Raw genomic sequence first — 13,052 nt, 5'->3', positions numbered from 1 at the left:
CGCCGCGACCGAACCCAGTTCCCCATGAGCAGCCATAGCGTACGGATCTCCGTACCGGCACGTTCACAGGAGCTCAGTCCGTCAGTTCACCTGATGACGGCGACATGTATTATCGCCGAAATATTCACTATCAAATACGCCGGGAGAAACTCAAGAATCACAAGACATTAATTAACAGAACTGCAAGCGAACTCTATAGGCGAATAAAACGGAGCTGTACGAACTTCACGAGAACGAAACTGTATTTTCTTGGAAATGTAGTTATCTTTTACAGTTTCTTCTTCCGCTAAAACCGGCGTCGCTGTAAGAGCTACACGGCCGGGCTTCCACGGTGTGACAGTCGTTTTGACAACTGCGACGCGGCCCAAATTAAAAATAAATATTGGTTCTGCGGAGTGGATTTAGCGTGACTGATTGGCGGTGGCGCTGCGTCATGTCGCGCCGCGTGCGAACCGCTGCGCCTGTTACCAGAAATAATGGAAAACAAACGCCGGCGCACTCGGCGGCAGCCGCAGCTGGGGGCTGCGGCGTCTGCCGCCGCCGCCACTGTGCGGGGAGGTCCGATGCCGGCGGACACGCGTCCATTCCCCGCACCTCGTGAGCAGACATCGCCACAGTGCTCGGCCAAAAAGACTACGAGTACTGCATTACGAGAGCCACGTCCCTCAGACAGGTGTTATTAAATTTTCACATACGCTAACAGGTTTTAATGTTAGACATCCTGGAATCTCAACATTTACTTAGAACATTTCTCAAAGACGAATAACTAAGGCAATGTCCACGACCCTTTGGAGAAAGTATGTTTCTAAATACATAATTTCACTGTTTAAATATTCCTACCGCACAATCGATAACATATTTTTCTCGTTAAGATGATGTAACGTCTCTCGTGCGCTCGTCATACAGAGATCTCAGTCCACTACTGCAGCTAGGGTACGAAAAGTCAGGCAGCTCACTGCGGACTCGACCCTCAAAATACACTCATTTAATATTAAGTTAAAGCTACCTCCGTCCACTCTCGAGGACACTAATCTTCCACCCAAGTCACTCACCGCCTGGTTGGAATGCATAAAGTCGGTCCCCAAAAATAACCAATTAATCGGGAAACTATAAAAAATTAAATTCAAACCCTCTCCCCTGGCATAAAAAAATTAATATGAGCCTGTCTTATTCCAGTGCTACACTCATGCTCGTAAATTAAGGATAATTGCAGAATGTGGTGCCACACAACGTGGCAGTATATTGAACTGGCGCTAATAGCGTAGGCACATAGGGAACACACACGATACAGATCTGTAGGTCCACGGTATTGGTGATAATTTGAGAAAACCGTCCCGAAACGCATGTGCTACAAAACACCTCTGTTTCCTGCGCATGTACCCCGACATCAATATGGGATATGATCACCATACACACGTACACAGGCCCCACAACGGGTTGGCATATTCTGGATCAGCTGGTCGAGCAGCTTGCACCAGTGCCTGTCGGAGCTCCTGAAGTGTCCTAGGGGTTTGAAGACGTGCAGCGATACGTCAGCCGAGAGCATCCCAGACGTGCTCGATGTGGTTTAGGTCTGGAGAACAGGCAGGCCACTCCATTTGTCTGATATCTTCTGTTTCAAGGTACTCCTCCACGATGGCAGCTCGGTGGGGCTGTGCGTTATCATCCATCAGGAAGAAGGTGGGACCCACTGCACCCCTGAAAAGGCGGATATACTGGTGCAAAATGACGTCCTGATACACCTGACTTGTTACAGTTCCTCTGTCAAAGACATGCAAGGGTGTACGTGCACCAATCATAATCCCACCCCACACCCTCAAACCATGACCTCCATACAGCTCCCTTTCAAGGTCATTAATGGGTTGGTATCTGGTTCCTGGTTCACGCCAGATGAAAACCCGGCGAGAATCACTGTTCAGGCTATACCTGGACTCGTCCGTGAACATAACCTGGGACCACTGTTCCAATGACCATGCACTGTGTTCTTGACACCAGGCTTTACGGTCTTCCCCTGGCATCACAAGTACTCAATATTTCTTGCTCTCTGGTTCGACGATATCTATTTATTACTACAGAAGCGCTTGCCATAAAATGAGATACAAGCTGTTCAGCGCCACCTTCCGACAGCAGACTTTGCTAATCAACGCTCATGAAAACTATACCTACACTCAGTCCTCAGCTATGGGATCATGTTTTGGGGAACAAGTGCCAGTAACATACAAACTGTGTTCAAAGTACAAAGAAGAGCCATAAGGATAATAACAAACAGCAACAACAGGGCCCACGGTCTAGAATTATTTAGAAAGCTAGGCATTCTAACTGTTTCTTGTGAGTATATCTTTCAGAACATAATGCTCATTAAGAAAAATCTCAACATGTATATCACAAACACCATAATACATTACCATGAAACAAGATCTTGTCACCACCTCCATCTAGATATAAAGAACAAGGCAAAGACGCAAAAAAGTATATTTTATAATGGAATAAAACTGCATAACACATTACCACAGGAAATTAAAGAAATAAATGAGCCCCTCACTTTCAGACAAAAGCTTAAAACCTTCTTAGTAAGTAAAAGTTGTTATACCGTAAAAGAATATTACCATAGGTGTAGATTATTAGCAACATATGACATTATCACCGAAATATGATGTAATTATAAATGTGTGTATCACTAGTTATAAAAACTACACAAAATATGAGTAATCTGTTTCATTGTAAATGTAAATGTGTGCTCATGTACTATAAACTGACGGCATCCATACAATATATATTGTTAAACGGATGAATAAACAAATAAATAAATAAATTAATCCAAGTGGAAAAAATGTGTATTTTTAAAATAGAATAAAGTTAACTGAAGCAAAGATGCGAGCCACAGTATTGTAATGCAGCCTAAGGAAAAGGAAATTATCGCTTTGACAAGCCTAAAACTGCGAGTTAACATTTTTGAGAAAACTGGTAACAATGTCAAGTAGGCAAAGTTACCATGGGAAAGAAAGGAAGAAAATATGTCAGTGAATGTATAGGAAAAGGATAGAAATCGCAGTTGCCTTACTTAATACCCTTACAGATAGGAAAGTACATTTTTTGTCGACGCTTCTAGCTCACATTTTGTAAAATTAGTGCTGTACCATCTTTAAGATAAACACACACACACACACACGCACACACAAACGCATTTTGCGCTCCCAACCACAACCCAGTATGAAACACTAAATCATTATGTACCACAGACCCGCGATCTTGTTCTTCTGTTTTGATCTCTGTACTCCAAAGCTTCTATCTTCTTCTTGTAGTCCGATTTCTGTGCTCCAGAACTGTAATCTTGGTGTGCTAATTAGGTATGTGATCCCCAAAATGTTACATTAGTTCATTCTATACACCCCAGAGCCAAGATCTTCTTATAGTGCGGTCTCTGTACCTGATAGCCACCATTTTGCACTCATGGCTCAATACATGCACCAAATGAATGTACACTTAAATTCATTTGTGTGGCTATTTATACTGTATAAATTGGTGGGAACTCGTCATATAGATTTGCTCATGCAGGCTCCCATCCCCAAGATATAGTGCTCACTTTATCACTGAGTGTGAAGTGTTTACCCTCTTCGACCAGTAATGCCAATTTATATATTGTATTGTAGCAATATATGGTGAACAGCTGATATATTCGCATCATTTAGTACCTACTCCAATGCCCTAAACGACTCAATGATTTTCGCAGATCTTTTTTAAGCTTGCTTCGTACTTACCTTACCTTGGAGGATGAGGAGATTAGTGTTTAACATCCCACAGACAACGAGGTTATTGGAGGACCCGCCAGGTTAGCCGAGAGCGCTTATACGCTGCTTCCTGGACTCGGGTAGGCGTGACAGCCTCGAATCGAATCCACCCGGCGACTTCAACGATGGAGGCTGGTGTGCCAGCCAGCCTGGATGTGGTTTTTAGGCGGTTTTCCACATCCCCTTAGGTGAATACTGGTCTGGTCCCCACGATCCGCCTCAGTTACACGGCTCGCAGACATCTGACCACATTCACACTATTCCATGGATTACACTAGATGCAGACAGTTGCGGTACACTACTTCCATCCCGGAGGGGGGGGGGGGGGGAACGGGGTGGCGGCAGGAAGGGCATCTTAAATTAACCATGCCGATCCTGCGTCATTGCAGGAAAAAGGCACAAGCAAAAGAAAGAAAGAAAGAAAGAAAATGAGGTTATTGGAGATGGAACACAAGCTCTGGTTAGGGAACAATGGAGAAGGAAATTGGCTGCACCCTTTCAAAGGAATCATTCTGACATTTGCCTTAAGCTATTTCATGAAATCACGGACAATCTAAATTGGGATGGCTGAACATGGGTTTCCACTGTCGCCCTCCTGAATGTGAGTCCACTGTGCTAAACTCTGTGCTGCCTCAATCGGGTAATTATCTTAGTTTGGCTAAAGCTGATACACCATCTGCCAGAGTATGATAACCAGGGCAGAGTGAATGCACTGATTGATCTGGCTCCCTACTACTGTAACGCACAAAATCCCAGCCACTGTGATTGTGTGACATACCAGACACCCTGTGTAACACTATCATTCACAGTCCAATGACCAGGGCACAGCGTTTGTGGCGACCTAGATCCTGAATCTTATTGGAGTTTCTGTTTTATAGCTAAGTACCTAAACATATATGGGTTAACTTTGAAGGTGCCACTAACAGAGTTTACCTTCATTGTGTATTTTAACTTTTTGCGACAAAAACATTTAAAATTATAGCCATTTCTCACACCAAAATCATTAACATTAAAGTTGCAGGTGATGCCACAACTGATGCAGATTATGAGCATGTGATGTCTGTTTGGCAGTATTTTAATATCTCTAACTTAGGGGAATATGCAAGAATTTACGTGGACACAGATGTATGCCTCCTTGCAGATGTCTCTGAACAATTCTGGAGTGTAAGTCGGGTCAACATACAGTTTGGTTCCTACTTACTAGTTCACCACACATGGGTTATTAAGGAACAAAATGCTGGTACGTTGTGCTCCAGCTTTACACCAACATAAAAATGATGGTCTTATTTGAGTACAGTATTCGCAGAAGACATTGCCAATGCATTTGTACATATGCCAAGGCAAACTGTTCAGTAGCGCCATAGATTAAAGTTACATTTTATACATTGATGTTAACATTTATACAGGTATGCCATAAACAATTTTTACATGTTGGAGAGTTTTGGTGGTTGGTGCATGCTAAAATCGACAGAATGTATTTTTGAACTGTGGCAGAAGGTTCTGTTGCAGGACACATCTTGCTGATGAACTTGGTGTATGCTACTACATGTTGATGACAGCAATTTGCTGCTGTGTCCTGGACATATGATTCCCTTCTGGAGCTGATGGTAAAGATGGAAAAAAGTGATATTATATTATGTATTGTGTGAACATCTGGGAATGTCTCCATTTGGATACAGAACTGTTTAAAGTCGCCCTTGTTATTCAATTCGCCCAGAGTTGAACGAACATACCAATTTAAACACTAGTGAAAAATGATACTTTTTGTGTGCACCTGAGAAAGTTATTTATAAATTAACCAGCAGCTCGGGCACTGATTTTCCCAATCTTCTATTAGAAACGGAAGAAAATAAACTGTGTTTGGAGCGTGACATCAAAAAAATTTCATTTACCTGTATTCGTGTGAACCTCTTTGAAATTACGGGACAGTTGTAAAAAGAAATATGCATAATATACAAATGTATGAGTAGAGCAGCTTCACGTGTCAACAACGCGATATTGTGGTGTGTGTGTGTGTGTGTGGCAATGCCTCTTCATAGCTCTATAGAGGCTGTTGTTTTCGCCTACAACCGTTCGCGCTTCCCAGTTGAATGCAGTCAAAAGCACTGCCAGATCTCAGGGATTTCCTTAACTTGACTCGGATGTAGGAATGTCTTAGGAATAAATGTATTGAAAGTTCATGCATGATGTTTCATTTTTTCCCGCATCTCAGTGTTCATGATGTGATATTTCTTTACTAAGTGTGACACCACGATAATTTTTGTAGGTGCATTTACCAGCATAGGTGGATACTGTCTCCTAAATTTATTGGGAATACAGTTAGTAGAGTTAGTCATGAATGATGCGACAGTTTTTCACGCACCTCACTGTTTATGACATCATAGTTCCTGAGCTATGATAACTAGGTGGTTGTTACCCCACAGTAACTGTTGCCTGACGGTACGGTATATGTGCACCAACCTTGGTTGGCATCGCTCTCGTTATGATGTTTATCGAGTTATTTGTGATAGCAGTGTTGAAATCCTGTTATACTCAGTCTATTCACTGTAATTGATCTGAATAAATATATTTTAACTAGCTGAGCAGCTGACATTGGTCAAATTTGCATTTATTCCACTCTCCTATTTATCTATATCCTTTTCTTCCCCTCCCCCCTCCACATCTCTCTAAATTGTAAATCTCTTGCTCATCCCTCTCTCTATCCACCTCCCTCTCGCCTTCTCTGTCCATTTCCTCCTCCCCTCTCTGCTTCTATCCATCTACTTCTTCCATCCTCTGACTGGCCACCACTACACCTTCTCCTACTGCCCCTCTCTCTGTCCATCTTCTCTACTCCCCCCTCCTTCTCCTCCTACCCTCCCTCTGTCCATTCCCTCCACCACCCTCTTTGTCTCTCATAATTCTCCACTTCCACCCTTTTGTGTCCATCATCCTCACCACAAGAGGATGGTGATGCTTCTTACCCCCACAGTATTTCTTTTTAGAAAGTAAGTACCATATTTACCAAGTTTGGTTGAAATGGATCCATAGGGTTGGGTTTTTTTGGGGGGGGGGGGGGGAGGAGACCAGACGGCGAGATCATCGGTTTCATCAGATTAGGGAAGGACGGGGAAGGAAGTCGGCCATGCCCTTTCAAAGGAACCATCATGGCATTTGCATGGAGCGATTCAGAGAAATCACGGAAAACCTAAATCAGGATGGTCAGAGGCGGGATTGAACTGTTGTCCCCTCAGATGCGAGTCCAGTGTGCTAGCCACTGTGCCACCTTGCTCAGTCCGGATTCATAGGTTTAGGAAGAGTTTTTACATACGTATTCACCAATATACATGTGACACAAACATTTAACACATTTCACACATTATTTATGTTTAAAGTTTGTTGCATGTGACAAGTGCTGTCATTCTCATCTACTGGGTGAATTAAATCTGAATATTTGCATACTGTGCAGTACACTTGTATTTCACTCCCATCCACACCTCTTTGACAGATAAGTGGCTCTTACCCACAGTGCTTCTTACATGATGGTAAGTGATCTAAGGTTGGTAGAAATCCATCCATTAGTTTATGTGGAGATGCAGATCATGTATACATACATACATAAATTTTTATATATGCATAGATATAAATTTTGCATAAAGCATGTTTGGCATTTGTTATTATATTGATAAACAAAATGAATAATTGCTATATACCCATGCACTTCCTGATAAAGGAACTCAGAAAGCGTGCCTTGCATCACAAACCCCATCACAATGACTTTAACAATGAAATGACTTAAATAAACTGGGTTAAAAATATTTCTCATGAATTATAGCTCTGTCTATAACATGCTGTTTGCATGGAGTTGTGGGTATCTTGTTCAAACCAGCCTGCAGAAGAGTGATGGGAATAGTAAGTGGGCCCATTCAGCACACTAGGACATAAATGAACGAGCTGACCATATTGCCAACATAAAAATCAACAACATCCCAAATGCCATGTACATTGGTATAAAAAGATCAATTATTGAGCACAAAATATCAAAAATAGATAACTCACAAAAATAATAAATCATATGGTGGCAGATAATTTAAATTAAACCCAAAATTCTAAATCATTTTTCTACAAAATACTCAAGCAATTCACTTAGTGGATTCCAGATCATGGAATTCATTGTCATTATTTTTAAGTATTTTAATTCCCTTATACTACCCTTATACCACAGTTTAATACTACCATCTTCAAAAAACTGAAATCACAACCATTAATTAATTTCAAGTATATGTTTTCAAAATAATTTTAAATATACCATCAAGCTCCATACAAATTTTTTCACCAAATCTAGTTTTCAAATATTCACATTCTATAATGTATCACAATTCATTTACTTCCAGCTCACTAGTCTTTCTAAAGAAATTAGGACTCTTTGCATTATTTAGCTTCTTCTGCAGAACCTTTGTTTACATAGATAAAAAATTTATTAAGCTTAAGATATTAATCTTCTAAATATGACTAATGTGTAGGATGAATTTAAATTTGACATTGCTGTTGAGAGAAATAATAAATCAAGTGAGAAACAAGTTAAATGTGATATCTGCGAAGAATATTCCAAACAATATATTATTATAGAACATTTGAAAAGTATGGATCATATTTTTGGTATTAATGTATTAAAATGGACTTGTGGAGAAGAACAATACAAAATAAGATATGATAATGATGAGGAAACTGATATATAAACATGGGAAGAAATAGAAAACTCAAATGCTCTCTTTTTTATGATCTTAAAAAATAGAAAATTATCAAGTTGATGACTGCAATAAATCAAAAATATAAAAAAATTATATTGAAGCCCATATATTATTTTTAAAAGTTTTTTACTCAATTACCAAAAAATATTAGAAAACAAAGGATACAATAAAAGACAGTCAATAAATTTATTTCATAGTTGGAATGAATTTCATACAAAGTTTATTCATTCAAACTTACTTTAATTTTGATTTATAATAATAAGTTTATTGCAGCCAAATAGTTATACAAATGCAAAGTACAGTGATAATAGTAGAAAACAGGAATTTTACATACTGTGATTTGCATAGTGACTTATTGACAATGTCCTTTTGGTACAGAGCTCTATATGGTAACATTTACATATTTGATGACACAGTTTACACTCACACATTTCTTTTGGGGTTCATGATATGAAGTGTTGTTGCAAATAAGATGGGGGAAACAATGGACTGCCAGTCTGGTGATCACGTGTCTCACTTCGAAGTTTTCCCTTGTCCATGTTCAAAGTCAATCATGGCGCCTGTGCTGTAAAATTCGGGAGATATGTCTTCCCTATTTTCCTTCAAAGTTTTATGTATATTTCCTAAGCAGTGCTGTTAAGTAGCATCAGGTTTGTCTGTAGGCCTTCAATGAGGAAGGGTTCCCTCGCCAGCAGGTATATAAGTCTCGATAGAGTTGTTTTGGACACTCCTATTGCTTTCTTTATATAGATCGCCTTCACCCTCTTTCTAGTGTCATCGGGGTTTTCACTATACAATGTGGTTCGATAATTTCTATACTGTACATCTGTATTGGGATGATTTTGTTTTTGAATAGTGCTGTTGCTTTCTCTCGGAAAAGGGATCTGATGTATTGTATTTCATGCTTGTATTGCTTTCTGCATTACATGTTTTGTGAAACATTTTGCAGTTGTTTGTGTTGTGACACCTAGGTTCTTGAAGTCTGGTACAGTCTTCAATTTTGTCTCCTGTATGAGGATCTCAACTGATGATGGTGCTCTTGCTTCATTTCTGCATACCGTCATTTCTGTTTTCATCACATTTGTTTCCAGGACATGTTCGACACACCACTCGTCCATATCGTTTATCGCTTCTTGTAATTTTGCAATGTGCTTTGCGCCTGTTACAATACTATCTGCATATGAATATGAGACTTCACCATCTCTTTGGGGTGTTCTTATAATTTCTTCTGCTGCAAGAATAAATAACAGAAGACTCAGTGGATTTTCCTGTAGTACTTCATTTGATTGGCGTATTGGCTCCAATATTGAAAGGTGGTCTAAGATCTTGGTTTGATTCCATTGCAATATTGTGCTTGTAATTCGTGTCTGTAAGTTGTTTTGTAATAGGGTTCCCTCATGTTTTTTGGTCATTAATGTTCTGTTTATAAAGTCAAAGGGTTTTGTGATGTCTATAAACACTACATAGAACATTTCACTGTCTTTAATGGCTACCCACACGCTCTTTAGCAGGAGTTCTATTGCAGTCAGAGTTCCCTTCCTGAATCGTTTTGGCTCTTGGGGACGTGTTCATCGATTGTTTGCTTCATTCCTTCTGTTACTATGTTTGTGAACACTTCGAAAGGTACGTTTTCTAGAGCTATGCCTCTGTATTTGCTAAGGTCCTTGACGTCTCCTTTCCCTTTACAAACCACTTTTACTATTAACAGTGGCCACTGTTTTGGAATGGTGGCTGTTTCTATGCATTTATTGTAGAGTTTTGTCCACAATGGCGTTAGTTCATAGGCAGTGTCTTTTAAATATTCGCTATAAAGTCTGTCAGGGCCTGCAGCTTTTTTGTTCTTCGTGCTGTTAATGACGTCTTTGATGTCTTCTGTGGTCAATGGCATCCATTCGACAGTTGTCTGTGGCATTGTATCCTCTCTGCCCTCTGTTCTCCCCGTTAGCCCTTCCTTGTTCAGTATCCTGTCGAAGGCGTCTCCCATATTTTCATATCGATGTAATGCCTTTCAGCTCGTTTTCTACAGCGTACCACGATATATGTGTCTTTTGAAGCTTCCTCCACTAGTTTCTTTCGTTCTCTTGCCCAGAATGTTCTCTTCTTACAGATATTTCGTTTTTTGGCGTAAGTCCTCAGGAGTATAGCATTTTCTGCCCACTGCTTTAGTTGATGTAGGCTTTCTAGTACATCTTTTCTTACCCTGTAACACTCTGTGTCGAACCATTTTTGCGCACTCTTTTTGTACCTGGGATTGGCGGCTTGTCTTAGCAGTTCTCCTGTCGCTTCTGTTGCTTCCCCTAGTCGCGAATTGTCTATTTCGATTTGTTTTATGTCATCGGATTTTGCTTGCACTTTTCCGACATTTATTGTTCTCGAAAGCGCTTCTTTCCCTTTTCCTTGTGCTTTTCGCCACGCTCCTTGGATATTTATTTACAGAGGGATACGTTTCCGAACTGTTGTGTGGTCTGCAGTATAGAGAGGTGATATATTACCCTGATTGGTCCCCTTATGAATGCAATGTGTATTTTACTTTTGCTATTGTGGGGTATGTTGGGTATGTTGGGGTTGTTTAATAGGATAAAGCCTTCTTCCTGCAACTTCTCCACTATTACTTTTGCTTTGTAGTTTTGTATATCCATTCTGCAGCTTAAGACTCCAGCAATATTTACTGGTTTATTATGTTTACTTTGAGTGATCACCTGGTCTTTTCATCTGTTATGTCAATGGCTGTTTTGTTTGGTTGAAAGTATGCTGATATTATTGTAATATGTTTCGTTTCTATGAGTGTATGTTCCTCTCTGATACTTGTAGTTAGTGGTGTTAATTTCGGTTTTATGAGACAGTTATTCCTCGACTGAGTCTTCCTCCGTCCCCTGGTTCCACATGGAGGTGAGTGCAGTAAAACTCTGGGTGTTACCAGTTTTTTTAGGCCGCATTCTTGTGTCTTATGGAAGAGACACAACTCCGTTTTCTCGAAAAAAATGGGGAAAACGAAAGCGTCTGACAGTGATTCCTGCTGGCCAGAATTCAGTTTTATTTGCTGACTCTAAGTTGTCAAAGTGGATGCCTACCTTAAAGGATTTCCATTAGTGTTGTTTGCAAGTTCTTAATTCTAATTTATAGAATTAATTTTAATATCCATAAGGTACTATATTGTAATTCCCTAGTAATATTCTTTTATTTTATGTTAAGGAAAATTCTTTCTAAGCTTGTTTGTTGAATAGATTTTTACTATTAACATCTCTGGGTACATGCTAAATTGAATTTTTTTATTCACTTCAATCTCAATTAGTCTTACCATAGATTCATGACTCAACTTTTGATATATTTATGGTTTAAAGAGAAGCATTTAACCTTTATCACTGTGTTTTTACCATGTTTCTCATAATAATAACTTTTAGGTCCAGTTGAAGCCAAATTTGTAACAAAATTATTGTTTCCTAGTTAACCTGTCCATTCACCTAACATACAACCTCTTTCTACATACATGTATACTACACTGTTCATATAAAATTTTTTCCTAGCTTATCTGACCTATCACACAACCTAAACATTGCATTTGATATGGTGAATGCTGTTGTGAATGTATTTCTAGTTTTATTATTTTCTACATAATAATCTTTGAAATTGTATTTCATCTGTACCAAATTTTCATTAATAAAATTTATATCTATATTATCTATTTGGTCACCTAATAGTATCAAATTGTTGTAAATCTATAACATACTCAGTTTTAGTCATATTTTTACATTGTTCAAATTATCTTCATAATGAATTAAGACATATTGTAGCAACATCTCGTTTTCCAGGGTTTTTCTTTATAACACCAAGATTCAAAATTTCATTCACTTTTTTTAAACACATCTCATTGGTTTCAAAAATTTGTTACTGGTTTCCAGTTTTATTTGCATCGAATCCCTTATATAATTTTTTAACAACATGTTGCTTTTATTTCTAAAATTGTATCTAAAATTTTATATACTTTTCCATAGCTTTATTTACTTCATGAGTTATCCAAGTGCCAATAAAACTTGGTTCCTCAGCGTTGTGATTGCATTTATTTATTTTTTCTACTGCACTACTCTCACACAAAGCAAACAACAGTTTCTCATTTTTATCAGTCTTATCCTCTAGGTGTCAATAGGTAACATTTTGTAAGTCCATAGCATTTTTAGACTAATATCTTGGGCTACATATTTTTGTTTCATGTTGCAGAATATAATAATCATAATATTTTACAGCTGGATAAAGACTACACACATCGTCAGCTCTTATTTTTGTCTTGACATCATCTGCTTTAGCAGTCAGATTTATAGTATCTGTTCAACCACAATAAAACCATCTCTTGAGTTCAAAGAGCCAACAATTTCAGGCAACTGAATTTCTTACATTTTTATAGTCTTTTCACTTAAGCCAATTAGATTCCCGCATTATTTCCAACATTTTGTATTTCTGTCCTTTTTGTTAACGTCTTTTGATGTGGATCAGCCATCGATTCCTTATTTTTATTGTCAATCATCTCATTTTAAAACAT

The sequence above is a fragment of the Schistocerca piceifrons genome, chromosome 7, assembly GCF_021461385.2.
Source record: "Schistocerca piceifrons isolate TAMUIC-IGC-003096 chromosome 7, iqSchPice1.1, whole genome shotgun sequence".
NCBI lineage: Eukaryota > Metazoa > Arthropoda > Insecta > Orthoptera > Acrididae > Schistocerca > Schistocerca piceifrons.
Note: the sequence above shows the minus strand (reverse complement) of the source record.